Genomic DNA, 12,246 nt, shown 5'->3' with positions numbered 1-12,246 from the left:
ACAGCTGATTTTAGCAGTCTCTCCGAGGATCCACAGAAGCTGAGTAGCCCCAGGCTAGCCCGATCTCATCTGATCTCAGAAGCTAAGCAGGGTTGGCCCTGGTTAGTACTTGCACGGGAGACCCCCAAGGGAGTCCTGGGTTGCTACACAGAGGCAGGCAATGGGCAAACCACCCCTGCTCGTCTTGGGCCTTGAAAACCCCCTGGGATTGCCATGAGTCGGCTGTGATTGGGCAGTGCTTTTCCACCACCAAGAAGTCCCTGGGACAGCTCGGCCACAGAACTGGAGCTGCTGACAGCCGGGGCCCAATAAAGACGTGAGCAGACGTGGGCTGGAGTTGACGGAAGGTCTCCTTCCCTTTCAAATTGTGGATTGACTCTAAAACCTTTATAACCTCCTCAGCAACCCTGATTGGGCAGGAAGGCAGGGTATAAATCTAGTAAATCAATAAATAATAAACACAACGACTCTTTTCCACGTAGGGGTGGAATATTTTCCCTTTCACTCACGGACAGATTTAGCGATAGGATTTTCAGCTCTGGGTTGGGAAATACTTAGAGATTTTGGTGGTGGAGACTGAGGAGGGCGGGGTTTGGGGAGTGGAGGGGACTTCTATGCCATAGAGTCCAATGGCCAAAGTGGCCATCTTCTCCAAGGGAACTGATCTCTATCAGCTGGAGATCAGTTGTAATAGCGGGAGATCCCCAGCCACCACCTGGAGATTCCTGGAGACAAACAAGGCTCAGTGCTGCAATGGTAATAGAAAAGATCCACAACAGCACTCACAACTATAATAATAAAGTAAGGATTTATAAAGTGAAAAGGGTGCAAAAAAGTGAATATATATACATAAATACAAGGGTACAATAAGATACAAATTATCAAAGGAATCCAGCACAGATAGAAATTCAATTGAAGAATATAAGCATCCTGTAAGCCAGGTAAGTCAATGTATATTGTCCACAATATGTTGTTATTTCTTCTCTGTATATAACAGGCTGGACTGAAAACAGCGGTGGCGAAGCCACAAAAAGGAAGTATCAGGACAAGTCGTCTAGATCAAAAGCACGATTCGCACTTGGCTTCATCAACTACATGTATCTATGTACCATGAAATAAATATGCTATTTTATATTAATAAATATTTTTAACATGTTAAAATTTATACTTTATTTCCAATATTATTAAAAAACTAAATTAGACTGAAATATGCATAAGCCATCATATATGTATCACATATTAAAAAGGTCTTACCTAAGAGAATTCATAAGACGCAATATACGATATATTGCGGGGTTTGACAACCACAAAGTGGCGGGGTTTGACAACCTGGTAAATTTTGCAAAAGATGCCAATGTTTCCTGATTATTTTATTAATTATATGAGACTTTGAACTAAATTGCAATTTACCAAATTTACCAGGTTGTCAAACCCCGCCACTTTGTGGATTACGCTGTCCCCGGGCTATCCGAGATTGTTTGACTCATACGGATACTCTTACATATATGCCGTCCACCACATCTTTTCTATTACCTCCTGCATTAGGACACTACCCATTTGGTTCTTGCTAGGTGTGCAACCTGTGCCTTACAACTAAAGAACTTACATCCCGTTACTGGTTTTAAGTTTTCTTTGAGGCATTTTTTCTACTGTGCCTCAAAAAATGTCGTATATTGAGTCTTATGCAAATGTGGCTCTATGTACATAGGAAGCACAATTAGACCAGTTAGGACCAGAATTGCCGAGCATCGATCTAGATTACATGCCAAGAATTTGGAGGCTCCACTCACACCACATTTCATAGAAAAAGGACATGCTGATAATGAATTTACATTTTGTGTCCTTTGGCAGTATCATGGTCGTCCTTATGATTCCCAAAATATTCAAAAGTTGTTACATCAGATGGAAACTAAACAATTTTTTCTTATGGGGACTCTATCCCCCAACAGCTTGAATAATGAATTGGATTATTCTTGTTTTTTTATAAAAAACTTGCCTTTTAAGATACTGTACCTTCTTCAGTCCTCGATTACCCAGCTGTAATTCATTAGTGGCAGTTCTCTTATCTTAACTTCCCATTGTTATTCATTCCACTACCCTAGCCCTTGAGAGACATACACAAGGAAGGCTCTGGTCCTGTTTGAGACTTTATTTATCATGACTATTATGAATTCTCTTAGGTAAGACCTTTTTAATATGTGATACATATATGATGGCTTATGCATATTTTAGTCTAATTTAGTTTTTTAATAATATTGGAAATAAAGTATAAATTCTAACATGTTAAAAATATTTATTAATATAAAATAGCATACTTATTTCATGGTACATAGATACATGTAGTTGATGAAGCCAAGTGCGAATCGTGCTTTTGATCTAGACGACACGTCCTGATACTTCCTTTTTGTGGTTTCGCCACCGCTGTTTTCAGTCCAGCCTGTTATATACAGAGAAGAAATAACAACATATTGTGGACAATATACATTGACTTACCTGGCTTACAGGATGCTTATATTCTTCAATTGAATTTCTATCTGTGCTGGATTCCTTTGATAATTTGTATCTTATTGTACCCTTGTATTTATGTATATATATTCACTTTTTTGCACCCTTTTCACTTTATAAATCCTTACTTTATTATTATAGTTGTGAGTGCTGTTGTGGATCTTTTCTACCACCTGGAGATTGGCAACCCTGCTTAGCGAGGAGATGAGGAAATGTCCCAGCGACTTGTGCCTCCCTTCTGAGTGCTGCAAAGGGCACCGAGGCTTTTTGGGACGTGCAGACCTGAAGTCAAATCCAGCATGTGGGAATCTTATTGTGCAACAAACACATCTGGGAAAGGGGGTCTCGTGGTCACTGAGCGCAGGAAGAACCTAAAGGGACATTTCCTTTGGGGAGCCGCTCTTTGGTGGCTCCGAGCATCTTTTGCCCTGCCTGTGAGCCCAGCGGCACTTCTGGGGGTCCCTTTCTTCACCTCCTGGCTTTGAACTCTCAAATGCACGAAAGGAAGGCGCGCAGGGCAAGCCCCCTGCTGGGGGAAGCTCGGTAAAGCAGCCGGAACCCCCCCCCCCCGCCAATTCCTCTGTATCCCAACCATTTCTATGTTCTTAAACCAATTGCTCCTTAAGACACTGTTACATGTGACTCCATCGAAATATATTGACGTTTGCAGCTCTACACAAGTGTAAATCTCTGAATCACTACCGGGGGGGGGGGGGGTGAGGTAATGAAATTCTATACCAGGGGTGCTTTCTCTAGCCTTTTTGTTTCACAATCCTGGGTGTTTTTTGCTGTCACATAGTAATCCAGTAATACCCCCCATATAGTTTTAAAAATGTGGCCTAATCTTATTACAGCCCGATCCGATGCCAGTTTTCTCAGAAGCAATTCCAAGTGAGTAAATGGTACTTCCCCCAAAGTACATGTAGGGTTGCAGTCTCTTAAGGCTGAATCTTCACATCCACGTCTGTTTCCCTACCAGTCCTGCACCAGCAGGAATGAAACCCCTTTTTTCTTTGGGAAGAAGCAGGCAACGCCAAAAGGGCAAACTTCTGATTGCAAATGACAGCAGCGTGGCATGCACGGGCCCCTGCGACTTCTCCCTGCCCTCAAAGGAAGATGCGTCCCTTTTCCATTGCTCCCGCTGACTGCATTTGATGCCTTTCGCATCGACTGCAACTCTGACTCACGAGGGAGCACACGGTGTTGTACCGTCAACATACACGTCTACAGGAAAGGGGGGCGGTGGTGAAATGTCGCATGAACTGGGATCTCCGATGGCAAACAATTTATTCATTATTTTATGCTATTAAATTTATATCCCACCCTCCACAGCAATGCCAGGCTCAGGGTGGTGAGCAACACATTTAAAAACATTATTTATAACTAAAACATTCTTAAATAAAAATTTGCCCCCTAAAAGCTCATTTTGGTGCACATTGTGGCGTTGACTACAGCAGATAATCAGCTAACTGCCCCCCCCCACACACACACACCACAATCATCTACAGAAGAAACGCGGGTGGGTGGGTTTGGGTGGCCAGCAATTGATGGAAACCGTAGCTGCCCTCCGCCATAGGCCTGGAGGAATAGCAGAATTCCCTAAGGTCCCGCATAGGCTTACCAGGTCCCCCTCTCCTCCAGCGGGAGGTTTTCAGGGTGGAGGTGAGGTGTGATAGTGCATGCGTGCGGATGCGCCGACGCAATCGCATCACTTCCGGTTCACACCCGGAAGTGCCACATCGCAAGGGGCCTTTACCACTCAAAACGGCCCCTTGCAATGCGGCGCTTCCGGGTGTAAACCAGAAGTGACGTGGTGCTGTGGGCAGGTGCGCGCGCATGCATTGCCTGCCAACACTCAACTGGTCGACGGGCAGCCAGGTGGATTGGCGGGGGGTTGCTCGCCACTACCTGGCACCTGGCACCCCTCGTCCCGCAGGGCCCTAGTCTCATTAGAAAGGCTATTCCACCAGGCAGGGGCCAGGGCAGAGATGGCCCTGGTCTACACTCTTTGGGCCAGGGACGCCCTTCCCCCAGGAGATTGTTATTTGTAGAACGGAGCATCCTCTGGGGCACGTACCAGGAGAGGCGCAGTCCCACAGATACGAAGGTCCCTGACTGTGCTAATAAGGTTGCCATGTCCCTCTTTGCCACCAGCGGGAGATTTTGGGGGCAGAGCCTGAGGAGGGCGGTGTTTGGGGAGAGAGGGACTTCAATGCCATAGAGTCCAATGGCCAGAGCGGCCATTTTCTCCAGGGGAACTGATCTCTATCGGCTGGAGATCAGTTGTAATAGCAGGAGATCTTCTGCTATTACCTGGAGGTTAAGCAACCAAAATAAATACCTCTGTACTACTACCACAGGTAAGGAACTAAGTACAGGAAAGGCTGATGATATTCAATCAATCAATCACAAGTTTACAAAAACAAGGTGTATTAAGTGCAGCAACTCTTTGTATCCCTTTGGGAACGGCTTTAAGCATCTGTGCAACTATACATCGGAAATGGAGTATCCCTTAGGGGAACACTACAAGATTTATTTGGCATAGCTGCTTTTTTCATCCCTATGGGAGAAAGGAAATAATATGAGAATTTTGAATGCATACAAATTGGCTTTGACTAAACAGGGCTGAGGAAGAACAGAAACAATTGTCCCCCTTGCTACTCTTCTATGAAGATTTGTTGCAGTTCATTGTTGGATACTTGCACCTGTATGGGACTGTTTATACCAAATTTCCTCGCCATTCTTCTATGAAGATTACTCATAGTGGAACTTTTGAGACTTGTACCCTTTAGGACTGTTAACATAGGATTGTATATAGATTTGTGTGTTGTATGTCATTCACTGCACTTAATACACCTTGTTTTTGTAAACTTGTGATTATTTGATTGAATATCATCAACCTTTCCTGTACTTATTACCTGGACGTTGGCAACCCTACGTGCTAACCAGATTCAGCAACCAACAGAAACTCAAATAAACCTGCCTGTGTACCAAACTACAACCTGCTCACGCTTTATATAAAGAAGAAGAAGAGCTGGTTTTTATATGCCTGCTTTCTCTACCACTTAAGAAAGAATCAAACCAGCTTACAATCACCTTTCCCTTCCCCTCCCCACAACAGACACCCTGTGAGGTGGGGGGGGGGCTGAGAAAGCTGTGACTAGCCCAAGGTCACCCAGCTGGCTTCATGCGTAGGAGTGGGGAAACAAATCCAGTTCACCGGATTAGCCTCCGCCGCTCATGTGGAGGAGTGGGGAATCAAACCCGGTTCTCCACATCAGAGTCCACCACTCCAAACCATCACTCTTAACCACTACACCACACTGGCTCCAAAGGGAAAGGTAGGGATGGCCTGGAACAGGAAACATTCTCAAGTAAATTGGGGGGGGTTGAGGGGGAGAGTCGTGCGGGCCCAAGCGCCTTGGCCAATGAGGACTCGGGGTCAGCAGCAGCGCTATCACCCCCATCACTGGCAATGCCCCTGCACCACCACATTTGCAGCACAGCACACGCCACCAGTCGGTGCCAGCCCTACTGACTGTATTGCGCCCACCTCTTTTCCCTGCGGGATCAGGGCCCCTGCCCTAGTCACCATGCCAATCAGGCAGAGGATTCCTCAAACTAAACCAGAAACTGGGGCAGGATTGGAGTACGTCCCTCTGATATTTCTGCCTCTACCCCCTTTCCCCACACACTCTGAGCCCAAACTTTGCTCTAAATCTCAAAGGCATCTCTCCCCCAGAGTGGCCGGTAGCCCTGGACACCAGCATCCCACACATGGTTGTTTGTTTTTGAGCCACGACACAGGAGAAAGTTTTCTGGGGGGCCCCCAACCAAAGCAACCTGCTAAGGTCCGTCCTCAGGCTCCATCCCCAAATCTTCAGGAATTTCCTAACCCAGAAGAAGAAGAGGAGGAGGAGGAGGAGGAGGAGGATTGGTTTTTATACCCCACGTTTCTGCACCTTTTTTTAAGGAGAATCAAACCAGCTTACAATCTCCTTCCCTTCCTCTCCCCACAACAGACACCCTGTGAGGTAGGTGGGGCTGAGAGAGTTCAGAGAGAACTGCAACTAGCCCAAGGTCACCCAGCAGGCTTCATGTGGAGGCAGCGGCAGATCTACTATGAAACTAATGAAGCTTAAGCTTGGGGGGGGGGGCTAATCCTGGAGGGAGCCTGAAGCAACTTTTTTTTTAATGAGTGAATTTTTCAACAAAATTGATAAGAGTTTTTAAAGTGTTTGTTATTAAAATAAGACTATTTTAGTGATAGAATCATAAGCCAATGGGTTGAAGTACTTAATATTGACCTTAGAATATGCTCTAATACCGATTTCTTATGGCCTCAAAATGTCCCTGTAATTGGTCAAATTTCAAAATTTTCTCAGGGGCTTGCAGGGCCCAACCCCCCGACTGTATGGGGCTCACTGAGCTTGCCAGGATCTATTCATAGCCTGCATTTTGGCAGCTGGATCCTCGGATCCTTCGTGGGTGCACAGCTTAATAGTTCTGCAGCTCAGCCCTTAGGCTGGACTCGCCAATCAGAACCATAAAAAGACACCTGGATTCTCAATTCAGGCTGCGCTCGTCTCGCTTATGCCTTTTAACACCAAAAATCAGATTTTCACCTCTTTCTCTGAACGAGCCCCCTCTGATGACCTTCTACCTTTCTATTAGAGAATGAACCAATACATCTGCCATAGAACAATCTCATTGAAGAAGATAACAGCGGTTACCCAGAACTCGCTGCTGGTGGGAAGGGGCTCACTGTATGGACTCCACCCCGCCACCCTGTTCTCTGCCATTTGGGCCTCGAAAGTCCTTGCAAGGGCAACAAATCCCTTTGGACCTTGTTGGATGTTGCCCTATTGTTGCTGGTTGTGAAGGGGCCCCCCATAACTGTTCAGGCTTCAGGGTCCCAAAAACATGGGTCCACCACTGTGTGGAGGAGTGGGGAAACCAACCCAGGTCAGGGCGGCTGCTATATATAAGAGTTTTACAAGACCCAAAGGCTATGGGTACTATGTGTTGGCAGGTCCTAATCAATGTCTTGCACTCGGGCTGCCGCTTGGATTTCTTTTCTTCTTCTTTTCAATTAAAAAAACCCTCAGTCGTCAAGGCGGCTCTGCAAACATTGTAACTAAGAATCTTTAGCCAATTGTTAGACGGCATAATGAAAAGCACTCTCTAAAACCAATAACATAATTTCCAGTACTGCACTTACATGAGATGAGAAAACGGCACAGCTGCCATCTATCACCCCCAGTAAACAGCACAGCCTGCCGTGCGCCCGGATGCCTCTCGCTACAGCTGTGCCACCCTCCAAAGGGTAATCAGCAGGCCCAGGCATTCTCCGGTGGCGCTGGACAGGTAAGGGAGGTTTCTACTGATGCGGGTGATCTTGCTCCAAGTCCAGCCTCCATATGAGGGGACATTCGACCTCAGCCCCACCCAAGTGTTGCGACCTACCTCCAGAACATTCTACGGAATCCAAAAGGGAGAGAAAAGAGGGGCAGCGGCCATGCCGCAAAGACCCTCACTCATGGTAAAAGGGCCCAGTCTGTTCCGGCGCAGGCAATCCCGATTTCTCATGGAGCAGAGGAATGCTCATATGCACAGTGGTCAGCTCACCAGAAGGAAATAGCCTGGCCCACCTCCGGGCCTTACGTTGCAACAATGAGGGAAAGCTTTTCACCATGCATAGCTAAGCACTATCGCCTCGCTGCCGTTGAAGGCACAGATACAGGGTCGGGTTCAAAAGATGGCCATGTCAGCTCTTCATTTCTGCCTGCCTTTGCCAGCTGTCCTAAAATTCCAACCCAACCCCCCCCCCCACTGGGCGTGGGGGGAGCGGACAACAGGAGATGCACAAAGCAAAGGCCCGTGAGTCATATAAAAAGACAGCGACGTGAAAGGAACTGAGGTCGGCTGAAAGAAATCAGCTGAACCAAATGCAGCAGAAAAATAGCCAGCTTGCGCTAGTGAGAAAGACACGAACGTTCCAACCGTTGCATGAGGCCTGGTGTTTTGCACTAGTTTGTTGTCTCCAGTCTGTCGGACTAACACCCATTTAATAGCGTGTTTATGTCACACGGCCAGTGTAAACTTGCAGTACAACCTGCCCCGACTGAGTCTACCAACCCTAATCTGATTTATTCATTGATTGATATATCACGGACATGTTTCCTGCCGTTCATAGACAATTGCCAATTTTGGGCCATCGATTTCCTCCTTCCCTCCAGAATCAAAAGATCCTCTCAAAGCGATGTCCCCTGCTACTCGTTTGCATAACCAGCTCACTTCCTCTTGCGCCCAGCAGCATGTCCTTGCTTTCACACTCACAACAACACCTTTCACAATTAAGATGTCCAGTTTTTGAAAAAAAACAAAACACTTTGCATTGTGACATTCTGGAACCATTGTACCAGGACCGTCCAAGAAGTTCAGAGATGCAAACCTTACAGAGGTTCGTGTCTGTCTTTCTGCCTGTCTAACACGCCTCATCTCAAAAGTAACAAAAAGGGACAACAAGGGGGGGGGTGGAGGGGCAAAGACAGGCAGACAACAAAACAGAGTAAAATTTCATCTAATAACTCCAGCAATTTCCAGATGTTTTCCATGCTGGAATTGCTGCTCAGCCACAATCGGTCATAAATCTGTAATGCAGGCAGGTGCTTAGAAATGTCAGGTATAAAGTAGAGCTAACTATTCTTGCATTTGAGTGTGCAGGAGAGAAGAGAAGCAGCAGCATAAGGGGTATGGCCGCGAATGGAAGGAAGCACCTCCACAGCCGGCCATTTCAATTCTGTGGTTCACCAGTGACTGTTTAGCAGCACACCGGTGCGTATCTCATTTGCTTCTGCTATGAAAGCATGCCGCCGAAGAAATACTAAAATCATATCGTGATTATTTACAACGGCTGTATATCAAGTTGGAGAGCTTGAGCAAGAGATGAAGAAACATCCCGACTGAACTTAGAACTCCTGAGCATCATTTATATAAACAATGAAGCCTCCGTTGGGAGCCTCTCGCCCTTTCCTTTGATTTAAAAATAAAAAGGGCAAGCTCTTTTCATACCTTGGAGAACCCAAAAATCTGTGCCTTCCGCAAGCATCTCTCACAAAACAACACACTGCTTATGGAGTCGAGCTATCCCATCGTAAACCCGCCACTGGAACACCGAGGGCCAATGTCGGTATTTGCAAACTTTGCTGATGTGTAGGAGGAGACAGCAAAGATCGTCCCGGGGCCAATGGGTTTTTTAACGATGGTGAAAATATGCATTTGGAGGCGAGATGGGGGAAATGGTGGCAAGGGTGTTACAGGGTTGTTTCTAAATACGCCAGGGGTGCCTTTCCAGCTGCCCCCTGCTCCCAATACTTTGCTTCCCTCTCCAGCCCCCCAGCACTAGGAGTACTTTTAACCCTTTCTCCACTCTTCCAAGGACATCTAGGCTGATCCTGCATTGTGCAGGGGATTGGACTAGGTGGCCTGTATGGCCCCTTCCAACTCTGTGATTCTGTGACCTCCTAGAAACTGATGGAAGATGCTCATGTATTTCTGAGCGGATGCGCTTATTCCTCTCTCCTCTTCTGCTACTGCTCCAGACCTGAGTCATTTCTTAAATGCCTTAAATTCTGGGAACTGACTACCAGACTGATGAGTGAAAGGAAGGAGGGAGGGGGAAAAATCAGCAACAACGGAGTCTGCTGTTCTAAAAATCTGCACCAACTACTTTAACTATTGGCGGAGTGTAAAAGCCGCCTTCCAGAAAGCTGAGTTCCTGAAGTGGAGGGAGGGGGGAGGAGGTCAAAGGCATCCAGGGCCTATTGGGGGTGGCAGTATTTATAGCCCTGCTCATCGAGGGCTTGATCAAATGCAATGATCAGATGTTCCCGGCAGCATCAACTTCACTTCAGGGGCAGGTTAAACAAAGAATGTCCTGAACAATCAAGGTTCTCCTGTGAAATAGAGAGAGCCGGATCCAAGAAACGACCGATTCTGGGAGATTTGGGCTGCTCTGGCGAACCCCAGCTAGTCAATGATAGAGGTAAACATGGTGCAGCAATCAAAGTGTGAAATAGATGGGCTAATGCCCCCCCCCCCACTGCCGGACCTAGTGATGAAGAGGGCACAAACACATGGGGCTCATTATAGCAAAGGAATAATTTGTGCATGCGGTCTCCACACCACTCCCCCCCCCCAAAAAAATGACTTTGCTCACTGGGTACAGCAGGTCTCCATGCAGAGGGGAAGCACATGCCAAGCCTCCAAGATCTGTATTCGCTGTTTCCCCAAAGACACACACACCCCACACGCACACACCTTGATGGGCACAGCAGTTTTTCTGCGCTAGCTGAGGAACTCTACAGTGGTCAGGAGAGGCGCCCTGTGCCATTGCAAACTCTCAAAAAAAATCCCTCCGCTTGCGTTTTGGGGCACTGACCTCTCCCTTCTCCGAGCTGCCCTTCCCCAACTGCCGCCAAAGGTACTGAAATGTCAAACTGCTATTATTTTAGTACCTGATTCAGACAGGAACAAAGATCTGCTTCTTCTTTTTTTAGGAGGGCGTATAATTAGCCAATCAGTATGATGTTGCTCTGTTCATAACTTAATAACCATTTTAATATAGATGGCACACACAGGGATAATTTCCAAGGATAGCCGCACTGTATATCGCGGAGAGACTGTGTGTTGGGGGGGATCTTTTTAAAGCCAAGGTACATTCTCCCAGTTAATTTCATCTGCTGTTTTTGAGATGATTTGGGATCATTCCACACAATTTTAAAAAATATAAAAAGCTACTGCTGGAGGATGTCAGCTAGGAAAATGTCTGCCAGCTATTAGAATTCTTTTGATAAATCTTCTACTGAGACCACAGGAATCAACACACACAAAAAACTGTTTCCATGCAAAGTGGTGTAAAAAAATTTTTTTTCTCTAAAAAAACTGGCTAATTTTTTTATGAGTTACATGATTATGTGTCTAGCTGAGCAGCGGTAAAGATGGATACTATAGATAGTTATGTCCATCTGGATACAAGTATCTCTACGGGCTGCTTTTATTACTTTTTTCCACATAGAGATTTGCAGCAACTGCCCCTTTTCTAGGAGCAAACCAGGAAACAGACATGGGCATATTGCAGTCTGAAACTTTCCAAAATTTCCACAGAAAGAGAGAGAGAGAGAGAGAGAGAGAATGCGCAACACTGACTTCTTGCTTAGATGCATGAAGGTTTAAATAGTATTGTTTGGGTGTACACAGAAGACGGCACATACAGACACCTGGCGAACATCCGTGCGCCTGTGAAGAGCGAGATGCTCTTCCCCATTTTCCACTCCTGCAGGCTGTGTGTCTTTCTGCCCAGGGGACAATATCTGGGGTGCCCCAGCCAGGATCTCTCTCCTGCCACACCAGCAAATTCTGTGTGGCAGGCCTCTGTTGCCCCTGGCCTTTCCCTGTCTCCGCAAGCGCGTTTGGGGCCACCGCAGGTGTGCCGATGGGGCTCTGTATGAAACCACCTGGGTCATTTTGAGATGTTCCTATCTCCACGCAGCTAGAAAACACGTGTCTGGCCGACTGGCTAAACAGACAGAGGGACTCTCCGAGCACATTAGAAGACTCGTCCTGGAACACTCTCCGCCTGCCACACACACCAATGCTGCTGCAACGTGGGAAAACATGGAAGGGAGGAAAGGGGCACCAGACCCAGGCAGAGAGGCAGGGGATGGGAAGGAGCGCACA

General features: G+C 46.7%; 1 protein-coding gene across 3 annotated transcripts in view; it reads right to left on the bottom strand.

Annotated features, from left to right (window-relative positions):
* The window catches only part of PAX2 (paired box 2), a 125,857-nt gene that overhangs the window by 108,321 nt on the left and 5,290 nt on the right, over nucleotides 1–12,246 (bottom strand). The window lies entirely within an intron of this gene.

This window comes from Euleptes europaea, chromosome 5 (genome assembly GCF_029931775.1).
Source record: "Euleptes europaea isolate rEulEur1 chromosome 5, rEulEur1.hap1, whole genome shotgun sequence".
NCBI classification, from domain to species: Eukaryota; Metazoa; Chordata; class Lepidosauria; order Squamata; family Sphaerodactylidae; genus Euleptes; species Euleptes europaea.
The sequence above is the reverse complement of the archived record's forward strand: the minus strand, read 5'-3'. Positions and strand labels throughout refer to the sequence as shown.